This window comes from Dendrobates tinctorius, unplaced genomic scaffold (assembly GCF_039654945.1).
Source record: "Dendrobates tinctorius isolate UK_male_01 unplaced genomic scaffold, ASM3965494v1 ptg000022l, whole genome shotgun sequence".
NCBI lineage: Eukaryota > Metazoa > Chordata > Amphibia > Anura > Dendrobatidae > Dendrobates > Dendrobates tinctorius.
The window spans coordinates 39,169,143-39,195,243 of NW_027361690.1; positions in this window are offsets into that span (position 1 = coordinate 39,169,143).

Consider the following 26,101-nt stretch of genomic DNA (forward strand, 5'->3'; position numbering starts at 1 on the left):
GGAGCAGGAGGAGGTGACAGGTACCCGCGCCTAGGAGCAGAAGCTGTCATGTTTGCTGTGGATGTCAAGAGGACACCCAATAAAGTTGAACCTGATTGAACGAGTTTCTGCGTCTATCGTCAGTCTGTTCCGCGGCCGAAAGGGACCACTCCCTGGTCAGCACACGTACTACACACACAGGCCTAGACAAGCACTCTCTCACTCCAATAAGAAGTGTTACAGAGCTGTGCAATGGCATCAGTGTGCTGAGCCGGGCTACACCTGTCCTTTTGTAATCCCTGATGATGTCAGACAGACAGTCAATCACAGTATTGTCACAACAAAGATGGCTATGGCATTACAGGGATGTGCAGGCAATCCCTGCATGCTTATTGGCTGTGTAACAGGCCCGGGGAGTCGAGTTTGAATTCGAGCACCACCCATTGCTCGCTGAGTAACAAGCACATTCAAGCTCGGTGATAACCAAGTATCACAGAGCATGTTCTCTCATCCCTAGTGAGGACACATAAAGTAAAAATTATATTACAACCCCTGGCAAAAATTATGTAAACACCGGCCTTGGAGGATGTTCATTCAGTTGTTTAATTTTGTAGAAAAAAAGCAGATCACAGACATGGCACAAAACTAAAGTCATTTCAAGAGGCAACCTTCTGGCTTTAAGAAACACTAAAAGAAATCAAGAACAAAAAATGTGGCAGTCAGTAATGGTTACTTTTTTAGACCAAGCAGAGGGGAAAAACACAATCGCTAGTATTTTGTTGCACCACTTCTGGGTTTTATAACAGCTTGCAGTCTCTGAGGCATGGACTTAATGAGTGTCAAACAGTACTCTTCATCAATCTGGCTCCAACTTTCTCTGATTGCTGTTGCCAGATCAGCTTTGCAGGTTGGAGCCTTGTCATGGACCATTTTCTTCAACTTCCACCAAAGATTTTCAATTGGATGGCGATCCGGACTCTTTGCAGGCCATGATATTGACCTTATGTGTCTTTTTTCAAGGAATGTTTTCACAGTTTTTGCTCTATGGCAAGATGCATTATCATCTTGAAAAATGATTTCATCATCCCCAAACATCGTTTCAATTGATGGCATAAGAAAAGTGTCAAAAATATCAACATAAACTTGTGCATTTATTGAAGATGTAATGACAGCCATCTCCCCAGTGCCTTTACCTGACATGCAGCCCCATATCATCAATGACTGTGGAAATTTGCATGTTCTCTTCAGACAGTCATCTTTATAAATCTCATTGGAATGGCACCAAACAAAAGTTCCAGCATCATCACCTTGTCCAATGCAGATTCGCGATTCATCACTGAATATGACTTTCATCCAGTCATCCACAGTCCACAATTGCTTTTCCTTAGCCCATTGTAACCTTGTTTTTTTCTGTTTAGGTGTTAATGATGGCTTTCGTTTAGCTTTTCTGTATGTAAATCCCATTTCCTTTAGGCAGTTTCATACAGTTCCGTCACAGACGTTGACTCCAGTTTTCTCCCATTCGTTCCTCATTTGCTCTGTTGTGCATTTCCTGTTTTGGAGACATATTGCTTTAAGTTTCCTGTTTTGACACTTTGATGTCTTCCTTGGTCTACCAGTATGTTTACCTTTAACAACCTTCCCATGTTGTTTGTATTTGGTCCAGATTTTAGACACAGCAGACTGTGAACAACCAACATCTTTTGCAACATTGCATGATGATTTACCATCTTTTAAGAGTTTGATAATCCTCTCCTTTGTTTCAATTGACATCTCTCGTGCTGGAGCCATGATTCATGTCAATTCACTTGGTGGAACAGCTCTCCAACGTGTGATCACTCCTTTTTAGATGCAGACTAACAAGCAGATCTAATTTGATGCAGGTGTTAGTTTTGGGAATGAAAATTTATAGGGTGATTCCATCATTTTTTCCCACAGAATTGAGTGACTCCATAATTTTTCCCCTCTGCTTGGTCTAAAAAAGTAACCATTACTGACTACCACATTTTTTTGTTTTTGATTTCTTTTAGTGTTTCTTAAAGCCAGAAAGTTGCCACTTGAAATGACTTTAGTTTTATGCCATGTCTGTGATCTGCTTTTTTTACTACAAAATTAAACAACTGAATGAACATCCTCCAAGGCCGGTGATTACATAATTTTTGCCAGGGGTTGTATAATATTAAATTTAAAAAAATAAAATATTGTACTTAATAGCAAAGCCACAAAAAGAAGACTAAAAATTCTCCAAAAATTCAAGAATTTATACATTAAAATGGGACAGCAATTGTTACCTGCCCAGATCTCAGAACTAATGCACTCTCAGGATGCAGCAAACCGTTGTAGTAAAGATGGGGGCAACATAGGTGCAAAATACTGATGAGACAACCACTCACAGCATATGAATTCATGGAGGTGGTGATTGCTTAGTATTGTTATACTTCTGGGTGTTAACAAGAATTATCAGATCTACATGGTTTTGATTTATTGCAGCAGTTCTTATATCAATGACATTTCTAATGTTTGGATTATCCTTCTAACGTAGCATAATACATTGATAAAGACAGCTATTTGGTATAAGAAATTGATGATTGCCTTAAAGGGGTTTTCCCATGAACAAAGTACTTTTTAATCAATAGATCTTGGAATAAGAATAATTTCCACAATTGGTTGTGTTTAAAAAAATGTTCCTGTGCTGAGATAATCTTATAAATGTGCCCCTGCTGTGTACTGTGTAATGACTGTGTCTGACTGTGCAGGGACATGGTCTGATCATACCACAGCTCCTGGGCAGGGGAGGACACAAAAGAGATGATACAGACATGACAGCAGGGGATCACACCTGATTCTTTCTGTGAGGTAAAGCATTTCCCTACCTGTTTTTAAGCAGTTTTTTTTTTTTACCCCAAAGAAAGAATTAGCTGTGATCCCCTGCTGTAATGTGTCTATACTCTTTTGTTTCCTCCCCTGCCCAGGAGATGTGCTATGATCAGACCATGTTCCTCCACATCAGACACAGCCATTACACAGTACACAGCAGGGACACATTTATAAGATTATTATCTCAGCATAGGAACATTTTTTTAAACACATCCAATTGTGGAACTTATTATTATTCATACATCTATGGATTAAAATGTTGATTAAAATTTACTTTCTTTGTGGGACAACCCCTTTAAGGGTAATATAGCGTTGCACAGCCACTTGGCTTTATGTATACATGCTTCTTTGGTGACTCACTGAATTTGAACATTGACATTTAGCACTGATGCACTAATCCTTCTGGAGGCATCTGTGTACTTTCAAATAAATGCAATATACTGCCAAGTACCAACTAACAATGAAAAGAATGATAAACTGCTCGGAACAACATATGCCTAACTAGGAAGATGCTATGCAGTTCCGAAAAGTAAAAACAGTTACATGGTAAGCAAATCTTATGTGCAGAATGTAACCCATTGTATGTTATGTAACAAGCAGAGGCATAGCTAGGGGTGCAACTCTTGGAGGGTGAAACATCTGAGTGGCCCATAAGTGGTAACCCTGATTACAAATATGGTGGCACTTTGATATTACCGCTATATGGTGACATAAAGGGCTAAATACCAGTCCTATAGAACATGCAAATGATTACAGTACAGTTATACATTACTTTATGTAGTAACCTACAGCTGACATCCTTTCTGATGGAATTGTTCACTTTTCACATCTTTCCCATCTGACCCAGACCAAGATGACAACTTTTTCCAGCCAGGACTTGTCTGCAGAGAGTACAACAAAGACACTTGACTTCTTATTTTTCCAGCACTGTCCCCATCTATCCCCAACCTGCACAAACACCTCATCCTACTGATACCCCAATACTAAGCCGCCACTGTCATGTGTCCCTGTTACTGTACCTGCTATTTGTCACAATAATAGCGCTCCTCTTACTGCCTCACATAGTAATGCCCACCTCTGTGACCCTTACATAATAATAATGCCTCTTTTTTTCCCTCTAGATGGTAAAATTGCCCCTAGATAACATTAATGCCCTAGAAACGGCCACAATACTCTGAGTGGCCCTGTAAAAATAATTCTGCTTAAGTGCCCACTTAATATTTAATAGTGTCCACTGAGTCCCCCAATGTACAGCAACTCTACAAACAGTATGGCGGGCCCACATATCCTTTATACAGAGTATGCTGTCCTCACCACTCCCCTATCCACAGTATGGTGGTCCCACACCTCCGCTATGCATAGTATCAGGTCCCCACTGCTTCACCAAAACACAGGATAATAACCCCCACAGAACCCTTACACTGTATAATGGCCCCCACAGTAAAACCCTCACTGTATAATGACCACCACACTGTATGATGGTTCCAACTCTTCCCAACACTAGCCCTCAAACTGTATAATGGCCCCCCATTAGCTCCCACACTGTATAATGGGCCACACAGTAAGCCCCAAAGTGTAAAATTTCCCCAGCATTAGCCCCCAAACTGCATAATTGCCCCTACATTAGTTTCCACACTGTATAATGGCCCTCATATTAGCCCCCAAACCGTATAATTGACCTGCACTAGCCCCCAAATTGTACAATGGCCTCTGCATTATAGAGAACTTAACGTCAGGGTAATACATATTATACTAAAGGCATTGCCATAATGGTTCTGATATACTGATGTAATACATACTTTCAATGAAGAAATCCATAGCCATCATTAGAAGATTATTTTTAACTCTCCAGTTTACCTCCTATACTGTCTACGGGGCCCAAAATTAGCCCCAAAATAAAATAATAGGTCCCACACTTTATAAGGGCCCCCACAGTAGTCCCTATAATGTATGAGGGCCCACCCCTGTTTCAGGGTCCCCCATTGTTTATGATGCCCCCTCTAGTTTTAATAAAAACAATAAAAACGTAATATACTCACCTAATCCAGGATCCTGATGATCGATGAGGTTTGGGCAGACCAGGGGGTGCGGCCTCTCTCCATACAAGTGTATGGAGTGAGGCCGTGACCATTAGACGGGTTATGGCCAAGAGTAATCATAACGCATACGTACCCATTGGTCCCGACTCAGAAGCCGGCGAATACTTGAGGCGCACACTGCATGCTCTGGGGGATTCATAAGTCTCCAGTCATACAGAGTGACTGCAGACTTATCAATTTATACCAGACAACCCCTTTAAGGTGTCTAATTCCACCTCATTAATCTTGTTAGCCATTCTACCTTACTGTTTTGTTAGTCCTTGTATAATCCCTTTGCCACCATTCCATTGGTTTTAGTAATTTTCGTTTTTTTCTCCCCTAGGTTAAAGAGGACCTGTCACCGGGTCAAAAGTGACCAGTGTTTGCTCTTATGTTATTCCCTCGTTTCCCCTGAGTACCGTATTCATTGTTTCATTATTTTTTTTTACATCCATCATATGGTTCCAAAGATATGAACCTTTTTACTTAGTGCTAATTGTTATGCTTGTGGTTTAAAACATTCTTTGGGGTAGTGTTTTTAGTTTGGTCTGCATTATTACCGTGTGAGCTATACCCCCTTGATAAAGACCATAAAGACTAACACTAAATAAATAGGATTCTATGGGGAGCCTGAAAAAAATCCATGTGAAAAAGCACTGTGTTTTTAAGTACAGGATCAAAACTTTTCTATACTATAAAAATTATTAAATTTTTTCACCATTTACTGATCACCCTAAATATTCTGATCACTGTATTATATGGACACACATTAGACCTGGTCTTCACCCGTCTCTGCTCTCTTTCTAACTTCACCAACTCCCCTCTCCCTCTATCTGACCATCATCTACTCACTTTCTCATCCCTGTCCTCCTCACCTGGCACCCATGTTCAGCAACACGCACACCCCCGCAGAAACCTTGCACACCTAGACACCCACGCGCTCTCTGACTCTATTCTACCACTGGCATATGGCATCCATATCCTCACTCCATGACACAGATGGTGCCACTGCTTTCTACAATGCCACTCTCGCATCAGCTATTGACATGGTTGCCCCTCTCGTTCATGCCAGAATGCGACGTATCAACAGACAACCCTGGCACAATAACACCACTAAAAAGATCCGGCAAGAGTCCCGGATTGCAGAGCGGCGCTGGAAGAAAACAAATTCGCAAGATAACTTCACCACATTCAAACAGGCAACACTCGATTTCAAATCTGCCCTCACCTCTGCTAAACAGGCCTACTTCACAACCCTCGTATCTTCCCTATCTTACAACCCAAAACAGTTATTCAAAACTTTCAACTCCCTCCTCCGCCCACCACTGCCTCCTCCAACCTCCCTCATCTCTGCCGAGGACTTTGCCACACACTTCAAAAATAAGATTGACCAAACAAGGCAAGTCTTCATCACTCAACCACCACAACCCCTTTGTATAACAGACCAATGCCCAAACCCCATAACCTCACTCTCCAACATCACTGAAGGGGAGCTTAATCGCCTCTTCTCCAAATCGCACCTCACAACCTGTGCACTTGACCCCATCCCATCCCACCTCCTCCCCAACCTCACCACCACACTTATCCCATCCCTAACCCACCTCTTCAACCTTTCACTAACATCCGGTACCTTCCCTTCTGCTTTCAAGCATGCCACAATCACGCCTATCCTTAAAAAGCCAACCCTCATCCCAACCGCTTTGGACAGCTATCGCCCAATATCATTGCTTCCATTCGCTTCCAAACTCCTGGAACAGCACGTCCACTCTGAACTTTCCTCCCACCTATCATCTAACTTGCTCTTTGACAATCTACAATCTGGTTTCCGCCCCCATCACTCCACTGAGACAGCCCTGACCAAAATTACTAACGACCTACTTACAGCCAAATCAAATGGACAATATTCTATACTCCTGCTTCTAGACCTCTCATCTGCATTTGACACAGTTGACCACTGCCTCCTAGTGACACAACAGCGATCTTACCAGCGAGATCACTGTGTGTTACAGCCATCAGCGACCGGCCCCCTGCCGGTATCGCTGATCGCTCTGGGAAACCTCTGGACTATTCTTTGGTCGCTGGTCTCCCGCTGGCCAGCACGCATCACTGCGTGTGACAGGCGGGAGACCAGCGATCTGCTGGTAACTAACGTACACATCGGGTATCTAAGGGACGCACGTCCCTTGGATACCCGATGTATACGTTAGTTACCAGCTTCCTGCATCAGCGCGCTGGTAACTAACGAACACAGCGACGTCGCGCGCTCGGCGTCGCTGTGCTGATCGCTGGTGAATCTGTCTGTGTGACAGCTCACCAGCGATCACATAGCGACACACCAGCGATCCTGACACGTTGATATCGTTGTCGGGATCACTGGTGAGTCGCTATGTGTGACTCCAGCTTAAGAGTAAAAAGATCATTAGAAAGGTCTTTGTAGTGTCCCCTCATATATTTATACATGGTAATAAGATCACCCCTAAGCCTTCGATTTTCCAAACTAAATAACCCCAAATGTAATAACCTGTCTTGGTATTGCAGACCCCCCAGTTCCCTAATAACTTTGGTCGCTCTTCTTTGCACCTGCTCCAGTTCAGCTATGTCTTTCTTATACACCAGAGACCAGAACTGTCTATAGATATCTATTTATCTATAGATATATCTATCTATGTATAGCTATATCTATCTGTCGATAGATAGATATATCTATAGATAGATAGATAGATCTATCTATAGATCTATCAATTTTTCTATCTATCTATCTATAGATATATCTATCTGGCTATCAGGCCCGCATTGGTAATATAACCAACCGGGCATTTTCCCGCTGGGACGCTATCATGTGGGCCGCAGGCGGCAGCCCCCCGCTCATCTGGCCGCTTGCCAGCTGGCTGTTGTAATAACAGCGGTTATAGTTTCCAACCCTCCCACACAGCAGGGAGATAAGCCACCACGCCTCCCCACGCACCCCATCCTCACCCTAGCTTGAGACCTCCCCCCCGCAGCCACTCACAGCGTCACTTGCCTGCTCTCTTCTCTGTGCACAGGACCTGTGATGAGGTCACAGGAGGGGAGGAGTCAGGGGTCACATGATCAGGAGCCTTTGTCCAGACCCCTGATCATGTGACCCCTGACTCCGCCCCTCCTGTGACCTCATCACAGGTCCTGTGCACTCAGCCTTGCCTCTTGGTGTCTGCCGGACTCTGCTGTGCTGGTTGTCATGGTGCTGGATGAGGTAAGTATGTGTGGGGTCAGGAGGGGTTTACAGGGTAGATGTAGCAGAGCTGTGTGTGTATGAGGTGTATGGAGCGGAGCGGAGCCGAGCCGTGTGTGTACGAGGTGCACGGAGAGGAGCCGCGCGTGTACGATGTGCGCGGAGAGGAGCCACGCGTGTACGAGGTGTGCGGAGAGGAGCCACGCGTGTACGAGATGTACGGAGAGGAGCCACGAGTGTACAAGGTGTACGGAGAGGAGCCGCACTTGTACGTAGTGTACGGAGAGGAGCCGCACGTGTATGAGGTGTATGGAGTGGAGCCGTGCGTGTACGGAGCGGAGCTGGATGTGTACGAGGTGTATGGAGAGGAGCCGTGCGTACGATGTATACGGAGAGGAGCCACGCGCGTACGAGGTGTACGGAGAGGAGCCGTGTGTGTATGAGGTGTACAGAATGGAGCCGCGCGTGTACGAGGTGTACGGAGAGGAGCCACGAGTGTATGTGGTGTACGGAGAGGAGCCGCGAGTGTATGTGGTGTACGGAGAGGAGCCGCGAGTGTATGTGGTGTACGGAGAGGAGCCGCGCGTGTACGAGGTGTACGGAGCGGAGCCGCGCGTGTACGAGGTGTACGGAGCGGAGCTGGATGTGTACGGAGGGGAGATGCGCGTGTACGAGGTGTATGGAGCGGAGCTGTGTGTGTATGAGGTTACAGAACGGTGTACGAGGTGTACGGAGAGGGGCCACGTGTGTACGGAGAGGAGCTGGATGTGTACGGAGAGGAGCTGTGTGTGTACAAGGTGTACGGAGAGGAGCCGCGCGTGTACGAGAGGTGTACGGAGAGGAGCCGCGCGTGTAAGAGGTGTACGGAGAGGAGCCTCACGTGTACGAGGTGTACGGAGCAGAGCTGGATGTGTACGAGGTGTACAGAGAGGAGCCACGCGTGTACGAGGTGTATGGAGCGGAGCTGGATGTGTACGGAGAGGAGCCGTGTGTGTACGAGGTGTACGGAGCGGAGCTGGATGTGTACGAGGTGTACGGAGCAGAGCTGGATGTGTACGAGGTGTACAGAGAGGAGCCGCGTGTGTACGGAGCGGAGCTGGATGTGTACGAGGTGTACGGAGAGGAGCCGTGCATGTACGAGGTGTACGGAGCGGAGCTGGATGTGTACGAGGTGTACGGAGAGGAGCCGTGTGTGTATGAGGTGTACAGAATGGAGCCGCATGTGTATGAGGTGTACGGAGTGGAGCCGCATGTGTACGGAGAGGAGCCGTGTGTGTATGAGGTGTACAGAATTTAGCCGCGCGTGTACGAGGTGTACGGAGAGGAGCCGCGCGTGTACGAGGTGTACGGAGAGGAGCCGTGTGTATACGAGGTGTATGGAACGGAGCTGGATGTGTACGAGGTGTACGGAGAGGAGCCGCACGTGTACGGAGAGGAGCCGCACGTGTACGAGGTGTACGGAGAGGAGCCGTGTGTGTATGAGGTTTACAGAATGGAGCCGCGCGTGTACAAGGTGTACGGAGAGGAGCCGGATGTGTACGAAGTGTACGGAGAGGAGCCGTGTGTGTACGAGGTGTACAGAATGGAGCCGCGCGTGTACGAGGTGTACGGAGAGGAGCCGCGTGTTTACGAGGTGTACAGAGTGGAGCCGTGTGTGTACGGAGAGGAGCCGAGTGTGTACGGGGTGTACGGAGAGGAGCCGTGTGTGTACGGAGTGGAGCTGGATGTGTACGAGGTGTACGGAGCGGAGCCGCGTGTGTACGGGGTGTACGGAGAGGAGCCGCGTGTGTGCGAGGTGTACGGAGAGGAGTCGTGTGTGTACGAGGTGTACGGAGAGGAGCCTCATGTGTATGGGATATACAGAGCGGAGCCGTGTGTGTACGGAGTGGAGCCATATGTGTACGGGATGTACGGAGTGGAGCCAAGTGTGTACGAAGCATACAAAGCGGGCTTTTCCCACGGACACACGAGTACAGGAGCATTTTAAAACTCACACATGACGTTCCACCGGAAGTGATATGCTGGAAGCTGACCGGAAATAAGATAATTTCATGAGGAGATTGTGACAGAACTAGGAATGCTTCAGTTCTGTCACCATGTCCTCCGACAGCGCAGACAGCGGGATCGCCTTGGAATCAGGGATGCCGGCCATGTGAGTGGATCATGATATGTCCTGCATTGGGAGGCTCAGGTGGGCACTACAATGGGAGCCGGGCTGCTATAGTGTCTTTATAGAATCTTTCTTTATTTCTTTCTCTCTTTTTCTTTCTTTCTCTGTTTTTTCTTTCTCATTCTCTGTTCTGTCTTTCCCTCATTTTCTTTCCCTCTCTCTGTTCTTTCTTTCTCTCTCTAATCTTTCTTTTTTTCTTTCTCTCTCTCTCTGTTCTTTCTTTCCCCTCTTTTTCTTTCGTCTCTTTCTTTCTCTCTGTTCTTTACTTCTTTCTTTCTCTCTCTGTTCTTTCTCTGTCTCTGTTCTTTCTTTCTTTCTCTGTTCTTTCTTCTTTCTCTCTCTGTTCTTTCTTTCTCTCTCACTCTCCTTTCTTTCTCTCTCCATTTTCTTTTTTCTCTCTCTCTCTCTGTTTTCTCTCTTCCTTAATGCCAGTCAGTGTGCCCATAATGCCAGCCACTGTGCCCTCAGTACCAGTCAGTGTGATCAGCAGTGCTAAATGGGTGAGGTTGGGCGTGGACATGGGTGTGACTAGTTGCACAATGGATGTGGCTAGGGCGTGGCCTAAAATTTGCAGCTCCCTCTTCCCTTCTTCAAAAGTTGGGAGGTATGATAGGGGCGGCTATGACCAGGGGGTCTGGTTGCCCAATGGATAGCAGTTCTGCCAGGAATTCTGTCACGGTGCGTACAAAAGGGGACAGAGCTTTGGGAGGAGTACTGCAACTAAAAGCAACAAATAGGACTGAGCTGAAATACTGGGCACAGCTCTGACTACATGTTATATAGCCGTGTTAATCTCCTCTCACTTCTTGTAACCTACAAGTGTACAAAGATATGACCATGTGACTAGTGGGCCTGTGTAACTTCATATGCCAGGGCTGAATTTTAGTCCCAGTCTGGCCCTGCTGGCTATTGAAATAGGTAGACCCTCCCCCACAAAAAAAAAATGACATGGGGTCCTCCTATAATTTATAACCAGAAAGGCTATGCAGACAGCTGGCTGATATTCATAGCCTAGAGAGGGTCCATGGATATTGGACCCCCTCTCCAGCTACAAACACCAGCTCTCAACCACCCCAGAAATGGCACATCTCTAAGATGCGCCAATTCCAGCACTTAGCCTCTCTCTTCCCACTGCCTTGCAGCCATGGCAAATGGGGTAATTAGGTGTTAATGTCACCTTTGATTGTAAGGTGACATTAAGCCAGGTTAATAATAGAGAGGCGTCAATAAGACACTTATCCATTTTTAATCCTATAGTTAAAGGGTTAAAAAAGACACAGCCAGAAAAAGTATTTTAATGAAATAAAACATTACACAGTTTTCCATATTTTTATTGCACGCCCAAATCCAAGCGAGGCCCTCGATCTCCTGAAAAAAATAAAATAACAAACCAACAGAAATACTCCCTGTTCTGACGTAGTCCATTTAATCACGAGTGTCCCACGACGAGTCCAGCTCTGCTATATCTGGATGCATGACATCTAGATATAGCAGAGCTTGTAGATGACCACCGGAGATCTCCGGCGATCATCTACACTGTAGTTCTCACGGTCAGCTGAACATGAGAACTAGCCTAGTTACAGGAAATAACCCTCGGTCACGCGCATGGCAGTTCTCGCGATAACATGGCAGTTCTCGCGATAAGCTAAGTTATCACGAGAAATGCAGTGGACGCGGACTTCCGGTGGCGGGACAGGTAAGAACTTTATTTTAATTAGTAGACATGCGTAATAAGCTGCGTTTACACAGTAAATACGCATGTGACTAATCATTAGATGCAGTTTTTCCGCATCTAATGATTGTCTATGGGAAATTTACGCTGCGGCGACGGAGCGTCGCCGCATTGTAAACAGACATGCTGCATTCTGGAAAGACGCGCCGCATGTCCGTTTACTCTCGTCTGCCGCCTGCGTCTTTTAACGCATAGTGGAGACGGGATTTCATGAAATCCTCTCCACTATGCTGTAACATCTGGACACTGCATGTTTGATGCTGCGGCTGTACACAGTGTCAAACACGCAGCGTTTCCTGACCGTGGAAACATACCATTATGCTACAGGTTGAGAGTTCAAATCTCAGCAAGAATATACAGTAAGTATGCACAGAGACACTGGCCCCTGTCCTGGATGGCAGGAGAAGAGACATCAGACAAAGTGAGTGAAAATTGGAACATAGCCCTAACCTAGAAGGACATCTCCCCCAAATTGGGACTGTCCTGATGGATCCAGAATGATTGATAACTATGCATACTTGCATAGTTCCCAACTGTTCTGGATCCATGTGGACTGTCCCAATTTGGGGGGCTGTCCCAGGGGAGTTAAGGAAGTGTCCTGGCTTCCACTCACTCTGTGTGATGTCTTCTTTTCTTGAATGTGCACTGTATGCTTCTAAATTAAAGGTAGATTATATGCAAATAGCCTATATATAGTATATACCTGTATGTCATCTTCTCCTGTATATAGAAAATACCTTTAGTGATTCACAACAGGGCTGAACTTCAGAGAACTATTGGATGTGTCTAAGGGTCCCGTTTCACATAGCGACGCACCAGCGATCCTGACAACGATACGACCTTTTAGGGATCGCTGGTGCGTCGCTACATGGTCGCTAGTAAGCTGCCAAACAGGCAGATCTCTTCAACGACGCACCAGCGATCCCGACAACGATACGACCTGGGAAGGATCGCTGGTGCATTGTCACACAGCAGCTATTCTGATTGATTCCAGCCTGCATCCCTGAGTTCTGCGTCGCCAACGAGGTCGCTCGTCAGCGTCAATCACAGCGATGCATGCTGGCCAGTGGGACGCCGATGATGAAAAAATGGCCCAGGACATTCAAGCACGATCAGCGATATCCAACAGGGGGGACGGTCGCCTCTATGTGTCACATGTAGCGAGATCGCTGGTGAGATCGCTGTTGACGCATCAGCGATCTCGCTATGTGAGATGGGGCCTTTAAGTCTTAGAAAATTATTACATTCCCAACTTTTACAATATCTTTGCTCATGGAGGTCCCCAGAGGAATATATTACCATTATATTTCCTATCACAATTTTATCTGTGCATAGATAGGAGACATAGCATAGATAACGTAATTTATCTGGCCAATATCCATTTGGCAGACCACGGCCATCGCCCAACGACGTGAAACCTGCTTTGCATTTGCCATTTCATCAAGTTTCCGAAAATATGACTTTCCAATCTATTATATCAACACAGTTTATAATGCCTTACTTCATCATTTCTATAAGGTAGACAAAGGCTTTTACGTTTTCTTTTTAGCTGGGGCTCTTATCTCTATCAGTTGTAAATCTACCCCTCTCCACACTTGTGCTTTCGGCTATGTGCCCACGCTAGCGTTTTTAAACGCTCAGGAAAAGGATCCCCTTCCCAGAAATCGCGCGTCTTTTTCCGCGCGTTTTTTGTGCGATTTTTTTACGCGTTTTTGACGCGTTTTTTGACACGCGATTTCTGGGATCATTGGGGATGGCTAAAAACCCTGAGCAATGCGGGAATTAATGAGCATGCTGCGTTTTTAGCCGCTAAGCGATTCCTGAGCGGTTAAAAACGCATGCATTGGCACAAAAAGCCAAAAATGCATGCTAATTAATTTGATGCATCTTTTAAGCATTTCTGCAGCGTCTGATCCGCCTCAAATGCTGCGGAAACGCTTAACAAAACGCATCGTGGGCACACAGCCTTCAAGCTAAGATTGGCCTCACATCTGTTATCCATTAGGATTTTCCTTTAGTACCTGTTTCTAAAGGAGGGGGCTAGCTTCATAGTGGTTGCTGCTTCAAAAAGAGATAGAAAAGATCAGTCTCCCATTTGGAGAGGTCTTATGGATTTGAATTTTTCTCTGATACACGGTGATCGATAAATGGCATAAAAAATAGCGTGTTTGATTTGCTTCTCCATTAAATGTAACAAAAATGTAATGCTGAGGCCATATTCACATATAGTGTAAATACTACTTTTTTCTGCAAGTGTCGGCACCACATGACAATAACAATCTCCTCTAATTATTGAGTTTTCGCCGCATTTTATTAATGTGTTTTCTGACTTTTTACGCATTTTGGTGCAGATTTGAAACAGCATTTTTAATTTTTTTTATAATGTGGAAAGGCTTGATTCTGAGCTTAAAAATGCAATGGCTTTTTTATATGCATTTATTTCAGGCTCTACATAGAAGCTTACACAGAAAAAATGCACAAAACTGCAAAGTTCAACAGCATATTCAGACACATGGCAGTCATTAGTTTTTATGAAATCGCACCCACTTTGCTTGTATGTTTAGACCATGTTCACATGTAGCGTAAATGCTGCATTGTTTTCTGATTTTTTTTGCATTGAAAATGCACTGTGTTTAACTGCCCAAGCAAAGTTGATGTGATTTCATGAAAATTCCACCCACCGTGCATCTAAAGACACGAAATGCACTTTTTTGGTGAATTTTTTTCTATCTATACTTCTAAATAATTCCTATTATTGTATTTCTGCAGCTCCTGACCTGACTCGTGCATCTTTATTCTAACAGACAACAAAAAATCTGTAGTCTGACTGTACTGTTGAACTTCCCTTTATCTGTCTTCCACTTCTTGCTCTTTGTTACATTTTATTTTTGGCATTGAGTTTTTTTCTACAAGCTTCTGTCAGCATGTAATTTTAATACAAAAACCTCTTCCCTCTCTGCAGTTCCCAGCTTAAAGATAGTTACAAAGAGCTCTAAGCCAAAATTTGCTGCCAGCAGCCCATGCATGAATGCCTCTTAAGTATCATTGCAAGGCACTCAATTGAACAGTACTGGACAAATAAAGTTATTATTACGTTCTCAGCTTGGCAAACCTGACTCTTAGATAAATGATGCCGTTTCTACAGAGATGATAGAATAAGCAATAAAAAACAGCACAAAAAGGCCTGCATGGATAGAAGGCAAAATATACTGTACCATAGATAGCAAAGAGCACCAGCCAAATTGATGTGATAAAGAATAAAGCAACAAAGCCAAACACTACAATAAAAATTGAATATGTACAGTACATACATATATGACAAATAAAAAGGAGTGGAAAAGCACAACATGAAATATAATCGTCCTACTGAGACAACCCTAGTATCTAGCAGTGTCTCAGTATCTAACGACCAGTGATTTAGTGTCCTATTTTTCCAGGGCAAGAGAGTAGATACTATAAAGTCTGTAATTAGCCATTTGAGAAGCTTAGGGTCTAATCCCCTTTACTATTGGGTGATGAGAACTTGTGTAAGATTCCCCTTTGCTTTGCAAGCAGCAAAGGAAAGGACATTTTGACACAGGATCATGAAAAGGGCCTAAAAGGGGAAACCACACACTAGGCACCATACTGGAGACCCAGATTGATCTTGATATTATGAGGCTCCATTTATTCTATGTTTACCATTGTAACATTGATTTATCATTCAACAGCGCCTATGTTCCACCCTAATACATTGCTTATACCCAGCTGCTGCTGGAGAAAATTTCAGCTACTCGGTGGGGGAGCTAGGTGTTACCTCCTCCTCAATTTTATATTGATATTCATCAAATGTCAAGTCCTGAACAACCCCTTTAACGCTTGGTTTATTAATATATCAGGTAGTAGAAACATTTAGCGATACATTACTCTAGACAATCAAACATATTATTTGGTTGCATGGATGGCAGTGATTTAGAGAACACAATATGATAGCCGTACCACCAGTTATCACACATAAGCTGTGCAAGGAGCAACACACTACAAGCAGAAAAAGACAGAACTGAGCCAACTGCATTGGCTGCCAAAACAGAAAAATGTTCAACAATTAGATAACAGAGAGCAAAAACTGAGAAATCTCACTTTACAAATACCAGTTCTCTTATCCTGTTTGTCTTCTGAGTACAGGCCACTAGGAGAGAGGCTGGGAAGAGGTACAATGTGGTAAAAATCGGTAGATGACTTGAGCCATGTAAGATATTTTGGCATGAAAGTAAAGAGTGAAGGGCACAAGGTGCAAGTCAATAAACATTTTGAAAGGATGCCTAATAGGGTCAGATACTAAGGTTAGAAAGAGCTGAAAAGCAGGAATTTCTGATGGCTTTCAACAAACTGAAAATAAGTACTGAGAGATGGGATTTAAGAGCTTTTGCTGAGTGGATAGGGGAAACAACCTGTATTTATTTAGTGCCAGTTTATTACAAAGTACATTACAATCCGAAGTAGTAAACTTACTAAATAGCAAATAACAACAGGATCCAAAAAAGTGGAGTAATAACAATATTGATGGCAATCTCTGACAATGAACTAGGACTATAGTAAGTAAAACGGCTGCATCTTGTTACACTTACATAAACCTGTCTTAGAATGTTAATATAATTCTAGCTGTGAGCATGTGCACCATCAGGCTCTGCTGCAGAGACCTTAATATACTTCATGCAGTCAGGTTATCTCCATGTCACATCGGCCATTCAGCAATAAGAAATACTGGATTGACAGGAGTGTGAGCAGACTCTTACTTCAGTACCCCGATGTATCCAGTATTAGACCAGGTAGGCAGATGGAAAGCAGTGTGAGTAGCTTGTTCTTATCTTAGCACCCCTGGTACCTCCAGTCTTACATCAAGAAAACACTGTGGACAGCAGTGTGAGCAGCCTCTTCTTACTTCAGTACCACCAATGTGTCCAGTATTAAATCAGAATGACAGGTGGAAAGCAGTGTCAGGAGCTTGTTATTATCATAGCACCCCTGGTACCTCCAGTCTTACATCAAGAAAACACTGTGGACAGCAGTGTGAGCAGCCTCTTCTTACTTCAGTACCACTAATGTGTCCAGTATTAAATCAGAATGACAGGTGGAAAGCAGTGTCAGGAGCTTGTTATTATCATAGCACCCCTGGTACCTCCAGTCTTACATCAAGAAAACACTGTGGACAGCAGTGTGAGTGGCCTCTTCTTAACGCAGTACCCCTGGTGTCATGAATAACAACTGGGGGGTCACGTAGAGCTCTGCCACCAGTTGTCAAGGATAACAGTCGGGGTTGTAGTGGGGGGTTTACACAGATCCCACAGCTGTTCACAGCGTGTCACTGATGACAAAGCAGAGATCATGCAGATCTCACCATTGTCAACAGTTTGCCAGGGGAATGCAACTCCACTGGCTCCAATCGTCAGGGCAACTATGCAATTGAGTGCTGAGTGATGGACGAGTTAGCACCTGCTTCCACTGCTAAGCTGGTTATTGGGGAATAGTGATGAGTGAGTATACTCATTACTCGAAATTTCCCAAGCATGCTCAGGTGATCTCCGAGTATTTGGATGTGCGCGGAGATTTAGTTTCTGTTGCCGTAGCTGCATGATTTGCGGCTGCTAGACAGCCTGAGTGTCATGGTATTGGACAGGGTCCATGGCCTGCCCTCTCAGGGTTAATTGTGGTAGCCTCCCTTTGGATATGGGAGGGGTATTTATACACACTCTGGACTAGGATTCCCTGTCAGCTGTACTTTCGTTTAGTCTGTGTGCCTGACCCCCTGGTGTATGTGCTTTGTTTACGTCTGTTTGTTTTGGTCTCCGTGCTTGACTCAGTCCATTTACTCTCTCGGCTTTCTGACCTCCGGCTTCCTTTTCACTATCCCTCTGCCTCACCACTCCGGTACCTCGTTATCTCCTGAATTTTGACCTTGGCACGTTTGACTGCTCTCCAGCGTCTATCGTCTCCTCTGCACCCCGGCGCCTGGAGCCACCCTCGGCCACCTCCCACTCTGTCACGTGGTTCAGGTCCTGCTTGCTACCTGGTGAGTTCTCTGCCACTCTGCTATCAGTTCCCTTGCTGCAGAGCGCAGCCCTCCCCACAGCAGTTACATCCGGGAGCCGTGACATTACAGCTGACCATATAGTCTTTCCCTGGTGGTGGGATGCTAGTGTATTATGGATCCACTGCGGGACCTCATGGAGCGGATTAATAAGCTCTCTCAGCTTATGCAGAAGCTGTCCATGGAGCAGCAAGCCCTAGTTCACTTGCACCAACAGGTGCAGAGAGATGTGACAGGCGCTCTACAGGGGTCTGCTCCATTAGAGTCCTGGGAGTGGGGCCCCACTGGTGTATCCCTAGCAGACCCTGAGCCACCGGTAAAGTTACCCGACAATTTTTCCAGAGATAAAAAACTGTTTAGGGTCTTTAAAGAGGGATGCAAGTTGTTTTTTGAGTTACGTCCCCTTAAGTTACATTTTGAGTTACGTCCCATGGAAGAAATTGTTGTGCTCACGCGCAGTGTGCCTGCCAAGATCTGTCGGTCAGTACCCGGCAACAATAGGAGATTTTTCCTATTGGTTCATTTTCATCACTGTGATAGATTCTACGACAGTTATCAAAAAATAATTGTAAATCAACTCCCCCCCTTTGTCACCCCTTTAGTTAGATAAAATTAATAAAATATATTTCGTAAATTTTTTTTCAATTCTTTGCAGTTAGGGTTAGGGTTAGATATGGGGTTAGGGTTGGGGTTAGAGTTGGAGTTAGGGTTGTATCAGGGTTGTATTAGGGTTAGGTTTCTGTTGGGTTTAGGATTGTGTTAAGGTTAGGGGTGTGTTGGGGTTAGGTTTGGGTTCAGGGCTGTGTTAAGATTGGAGTTAGAATTGGGGGTTTCTAGTGTTTAGGCACAACAGGAGGTCTCTAAATGCGACATGGTGCCCGCTATCGATTCCAGCCACATTTTGCGTTCAAAAAGTCAAACGGTGCTCCCTCCCTTCTGAGCCCTGCCATGTGCCCCATACAATGGATTTCCTCCTCATATGGGGTATTGATGTACTGAGGAGAAATTGCACAACAAAATTTGTGGTCTATTTTCCCCTAATACCCTTGTGAAAATAAAAAAGCTTGGGTCTAAAATAAATTTTTTGTGAAAAAATGTAGATGTTAATTTTTCCCTTTCACATTGCTTTAGTTCTGAAGGGTTAAAAGACTTCTTAAATGTGGTTTTGAACACCTTGAGTGGAGCAGTTTTTAGAATGGGGTCACTTTTGTGACAGTGGTCAGAATTGTAGAAATTGGTTTGGTTATTAAGGTCAAAATTGTCTCTGTCACTAAGGATTTAAATAACATCATCATTGCAATCCTGATCCTCTCAGGTTATTGACCAGGTACATCTTGGTCCCAGGGATAGGAATTTGGGTAAAACAATGGCAAAAATGGAGAGCAGATGAATTTATAAATTGGGGGTCTTATCAACTGATGGACTTAATGAAAATTTTGGTTTGAATGCGATCTTATAAGTAGGTATTGTGAGGTATGGGGAGTTTTTTCGTTTGTTGGTTTTATGATTTTATTGTGTTATTTTGTCTTTTTAATTTTAATTTTCTTTTACATAACAGATCACATGCAATTTGAAAATGCATTATTCTGACTTTTACTTACATTTACTGCAAAGTTCCTTTGTAATCGATGAATATATCTTCAACTTGTTGTGATGAAGTATAGATGTCTTCTTTGGCCTTTAATCCCTTAAAAATGCACCTATATGATTTTCATCTTTTTATGTGTTACCATTTGAGATATTTCTATATATCAACTTCTTATCATTTATTAGTTTCAGCACTATATCTATTGTTTTTTTATGTTCACTTCTTGTCTTGATATTATAGATCCCTTTTACTTTTGTATCATAGTCTTTTTTCTGTCCTCACTGAATGAGACAGATGTCATTGCAGCTTATACAGGCAGATAAACCGCTATACCGAGTCCAATAAGGAGACTAGGTTGAATCTGTGCTTTATTGAACGTGATGGTATATTGGCACGGTGAAACTACAAACAAAACATATATGCATACAATCAATACTTGGTTCATCAGAGATTCATATATACATAATACAATGTAAATCAACATCTGGACTAACAGCTAACCAGGGGAGAACTAACTAAGCAGGCTAGTATGAGACAGGGATTGGATACAGGAAACCTAAATACATACCAGCGATGCTATCACAAGGGGAGAAGAGAAATGAGATGCTTCCTGAATGCAGGCTGAAGGAAATATGGTGGACTGGAGGGAAATACCATAATTCTTTGCAAAAGGCTACCAGGATGCATTGCAAAACTTTCCAGGATGCACTGCAACAGAGGGAAATGCAGCAAAGTGAAAGTAAAATAACACTGCGGTTATAACTCTGGTCACTAGAGAGAGCCAGAAACAATTAAAACAATAGAATCTATGCAAAACTGAACATTCTATATATTCTGCAGTAAATCACTGTGAATATAAATATGCACACAGTCAAAGGTTATGAATTAGATGTCGGAGACAGAACAGTCTCTTCATCTCTTCAACTCTTTGATTCTGATTCACCTGCACTAGTGTATGTGTTAACATTTACACCCCTTCGGTTACTTTCTGTTAGGCACGGCGGAACGCACTAAATATTAAATAATAAAGAGTGCGTTCGCCGCCCAGGGTCCACCGTGCAGAGGTGTTAAACTGCTGCTATAATAATGGCGGACTCACAATATGGCGGTATATCGCACACGGGTTGAGCGTCACCCGGTGTGCACTGGGCGTACTCTGTTATCTTCACAGAGACGCCTTATGTATTAACACAAATGCTGAGCCTGTTGGACTCACAGGTCTCAGAGAAATGCACGCATGGTATATGGTCACAGGAGCTGGGCCCGAGGCAGCGGGTCAGAGTCCTTCTAGACCAACCATGCGTGCGGCGTCACTACCGCGGACACCCTAACGTGTTGCTGACGGCAGTGCGGCAACTGACACAGCCGCTATACGACAATGCCCAGGAGGGGTGCACTGTCGGACGCTAGCTATGTGGATATGAGCACTGTGTCTTGTAGCATGCCACTGACTGGCGCTGACTCTAAGGCTAAGTCCCTGTCCACACACATAATATCAGAGGGAGGGGATCCTAATGAGTCATTCGCAGGTTCATGCATCCATCATCATTCACACAGTAGCAATTAGAGACTATACTAGCGCATGGCCGGGCGGCCATGCGGGCCTTTTATAGCCGTGCGCTTCCGGGACTTTCCAGATCTCTGAGATGGACCAATCAGATCAGGGGAAGGACCTGAGCACGTGACTCCCAATCTCCAATGGGAGATCGTCTTGTGAGCATGCCCAGTAGCGTGGCGAGAGGATTTAGCTTCCAGAGTGGCTTGCTGCAGGACAGCCTGCGCTGCTATTGCTGACCCAGAGGTGGCAGCAACAACCAGTCCTACAGAGCTGGACTGAGCAGAGCATCTGGGGCGCCAAGATTGCTGTGCAGGCTCCTGAGCGGTCGGTGGAGAATGGGAGACTGCTGGATGCAAGGCTCTGGATTCCCGCTGTGCAGCTGCAGGAACCCGACACCTAACATTACCCCCCCTAGGGCCCCCTCTCCTCTGAGCCTCAGTACGCTCAAATGCCATGATCAGGAGCGGAGCGTGGATGTTCTCCACTGGCTCCCAGGTCCAGGCCTCAGGACCATGACCCTTCCAGTCCACCAAATAAAATTTTTTGCCACGCACAATCCTGCGTCCCACAATGGCGTTGACCTCAAACTCATCCGAGGACAGGTCTGATTTCCTGGCAGATGACTCGGAAAACCGAGCCATGTGAACAGGCTTGAGAAGGGACACGTGGAAGACGTCAGAGATAGCCAAGTGTGGTGGAAGAGCCAGATGGTAGACCACTGAGCTGATGCGCTCGAGGACTTTGAAGGGAAAAATGTATCGCGGAACGAATTTGGAGGACTCGACCCGCAGCTTGATATTACGAGCAGAGAGCCACACCAAGTAGCCAGGGGCAAAAGTTGGAGCGGGACGCCGATGTGTGTTGGCTGACGCTCTTATTCTCTCTTTAGAGGCTCGAATAGCATCCTGAGTGCGATCCCAAATGTCGCAAGCCTCCACTGCCCAGTCTGCCAACCTGGAATCAGTGGAAGACACTGGCATCGGGACAGGGACATGCAGATGCTGGCCATAGTTAAGAAGAAACGGCATCTGACCAGTGGAATCCGCCACTGCGTTATTCAGGGCAAATTCAGCCCACGGTAGTAAGGATGCCCAGTCATCCTGCCTGGCAGAGACAAAATGTCACAGGTAGAGTTGAGCGAAACGGGTCGAAAAATTTCAAAAGTCGCCGACTTTTGGCAAAGTCGGGTTTCATGAAACGAAACCCGACCCTAAGATGAGGTCGGCCACGAGGTCGGCGACTTACGTGCCAAAGTCGCGTTTCAAAAGTTTGTTTTGCGCTCTTTTTCAGCCAATCAGGATCCACGGACACTGTGGGCAACGTGATGACATAGGCAGGGGTCACCACCATCTTTCAGAAGGGCATGCAAGTGATTGGCTTGCTTTGGTGGGCGTCACAGGGGGTATAAAAGGGCATGCACGCCGACCGCCATCTTACTTCTGCCGATCTCAGTATAGGGAGAGGTTGCTGCTGATTCTGTAGGGAGAGCGTTAGGCAGGGAAGAAGACAAAAAAACTGCTTCTGCTGCTAGTGATTTGGCCTGCACAACACACCAGTCACTGTGTGTGCAGTGAAAGGGGAGGCTATATAGTGGTGTATCAGTGGTGTTGGTTGTTGGGCTGCCTTCTAAGTCTTGCTGACTTTCCTGCATTGCTGTTTACCCACTGCTCCGCAAACTGCTTTTTTAAAAGCAATCCCAATTTTTTTTTTGTCCTGCTGAGAAGAAAAAAAACTGCTTCTGCTGCTAGCGATTTGGCCTGTACAACACACCAGTCACTGTGTGTGCAGTGCAAGGGGAGGCTATATAGTGGTGTATCAGTGGTGTTGGTTGTTGGGCTGCCTTCTAAGGCTTCCTGACATTCCTGCTTTGCTGTTTACCCACTGCTCCGCAAACTGCTTTTTTAAAAGCAATCCCAATTTTTTTTTTGTCCTGCTGAGAAGAAAAAAAAACTGCTTCTGCTGCTAGCGATTTGGCATGCACAACACACCAGTCACTGTGTGTGCAGCGCAAGGGGAGGCTATATTGTGGTGTATCAGTGGTGTTGGTTGTTGGGCTGCCTTTTAAGGCTTCCTGACAGGCTGGCATTGCTGTTTACCCACTGCTCTGCAAACTGCTTTTTTAAAAGCAATCCAATCTCCCTTATCCTCTAGTCACTTTTGTCACAGCTGTGCCATCGAGCCTGTGACATAGCGCTCAGATATCAGTGGGCCTCACACAATCCAAAAGTGTCCAGTGTCCACAAGTGTCTGCAGAAATTCAAAATCTCCCTTATCCTCTCGTCACTTTTGTCACAGCTGTGCCACCGTGCCTGTGACATAGCGCTCAGATATCAGTGGCCCTCACACAATCCAAAAGTGTCCAGTGTCCACAAGTGTCTGCAGAAATTCAAAATCTCCCTTATCCTCTAGTCACTTTGGTCACAGCTGTGCCATCGAGCCTGTCACATAGCGCTCAGATATTCATTGGGTCTCACACAATCCAAAAGTGTCCAGTGTCCACAAGTGTGTGCAGAAATTCAAAATCTCCCTTATCCTCTCGTCACTTTTGTCACAGCTGTGCCATCGAGCCTGTGACATAGCGCTCAGATATCAGTGGGCCTCACACAATCCAAAAGTGTCCAGTGTCCACAAGTGTCTGCAGAAATTCAAAATCTCCCTTATCCTCTAGTCACTTTGGTCACAGCTGTGCCATCGAGCCTGTCACATAGCGCTCAGATATTCATTGGGCCTCACACAATCCAAAAGTGTCCAGTGTCCACAAGTGTGTGCAGAAATTCAATATCTCCCTTATCCTCTAGTCACTTTGGTCACAGCTGTGCCATCGAGCCTGTCACATAGCGCTCAGATATTCATTGGGTCTCACACAATCCAAAAGTGTCCAGAGTCCACAAGTGTGTGCAGAAATTCAAAATCTCCCTTATCCTCTCGTCACTTTTGTCACAGCTGTGCCATCGAGCCTGTGACATAGCGCTCAGATATCAGTGGGCCTCACACAATCCAAAAGTGTCCAGTGTCCACAAGTGTCTGCAGAAATTCAAAATCTCCCTTATCCTCTAGTCACTTTGGTCACAGCTGTGCCATCGAGCCTGTCACATAGCGCTCAGATATTCATTGGGCCTCACACAATCCAAAAGTGTCCAGTGTCCACAAGTGTGTGCAGAAATTCAAAATCTCCCTTATCCTCTAGTCACTTTGGTCACAGCTGTGCCATTGAGCCTGTCACATAGCGCTCAGATATTCATTGGGTCTCACACAATCCAAAAGTGTCCAGTGTCCACAAGTGTGTGCAGAAATTCAAAATCTCCCTTATCCTCTCGTCACTTTTGTCACAGCTGTGCCATCGAGCCTGTGACATAGCGCTCAGATATCAGTGGGCCTCACACAATCCAAAAGTGTCCAGTGTCCACAAGTGTCTGCAGAAATTCAAAATCTCCCTTATCCTCTAGTCACTTTGGTCACAGCTGTGCCATCGAGCCTGTCACATAGCGCTCAGATATTCATTGGGCCTCACACAATCCAAAAGTGTCCAGTGTCCACAAGTGTGTGCAGAAATTCAAAATCTCCCTTATCCTCTAGTCACTTTGGTCACAGCTGTGCCATCGAGCCTGTCACATAGCGCTCAGATATTCATTGGGTCTCACACAATCCAAAAGTGTCCAGTGTCCACAAGTGTGTGCAGAAATTCAAAATCTCCCTTATCCTCTCGTCACTTTTGTCACAGCTGTGCCATCGAGCCTGTGACATAGCGCTCAGATATCAGTGGGCCTCACACAATCCAAAAGTGTCCAGTGTCCACAAGTGTCTGCAGAAATTCAAAATCTCCCTTATCCTCTAGTCACTTTGGTCACAGCTGTGCCATCGAGCCTGTCACATAGCGCTCAGATATTCATTGGGCCTCACACAATCCAAAAGTGTCCAGTGTCCACAAGTGTCTGCAGAAATTCAAAATCTCCCTTATCGTCTAGTCACTTTGGTCACAGCTGTGCCATCGAGCCTGTCACATAGCGCTCAGATATTCATTGGGTCTCACACAATCCAAAAGTGTCCAGTGTCCACAAGTGTGTGCAGAAATTCAAAATCTCCCTTATCCTCTCGTCACTTTTGTCACAGCTGTGCCATCGAGCCTGTGACATAGCGCTCAGATATCAGTGGCCCTCACACAATCCAAAAGTGTCCAGTGTCCACAAGTGTCTGCAGAAATTCAAAATCTCCCTTATCCTCTCGTCACTTTTGTCACAGCTGTGCCATCGAGCCTGTGACATAGCGCTCAGATATCAGTGGGCCTCACACAATCCAAGTGTCCAGTGTCCACAAGTGTCTGCAGAAATTCAAAATCTCCCTTATCCTCTCGTCACTTTTGTCACAGCTGTGCCATCGAGCCTGTGACATAGCGCTCAGATATCAGTGGCCCTCACACAATCCAAAAGTGTCCAGTGTCCACAAGTGTCTGCAGAAATTCAAAATCTCCCTTATCCTCTCGTCACTTTTGTCACAGCTGTGCCATCGAGCCTGTGACATAGCGCTCAGATATCAGTGGGCCTCACACAATCCAAAAGTGTCCAGTGTCCACAAGTGTCTGCAGAAATTCAAAATCTCCCCTGTCCTATAGACACCTTGTACCTTGTTTTACATTACTATATAGTTTGTTGGATTTTGTCTACATTTCTACCAAAAATGAGGAAGGCTGGTGGAAGAGGCCGTGGAATTGGGCGGGGGTTGGCAGCTGGTAATGATGGTGTTGGTGGTGGATCTGATGGTAGTGGCAAGAGCAAAATAGGACCGAATGCAGGAGGTGTTGAGCCTGCGTCATCGTCTGGCTACATAAGGCCTCGAACGCTTAG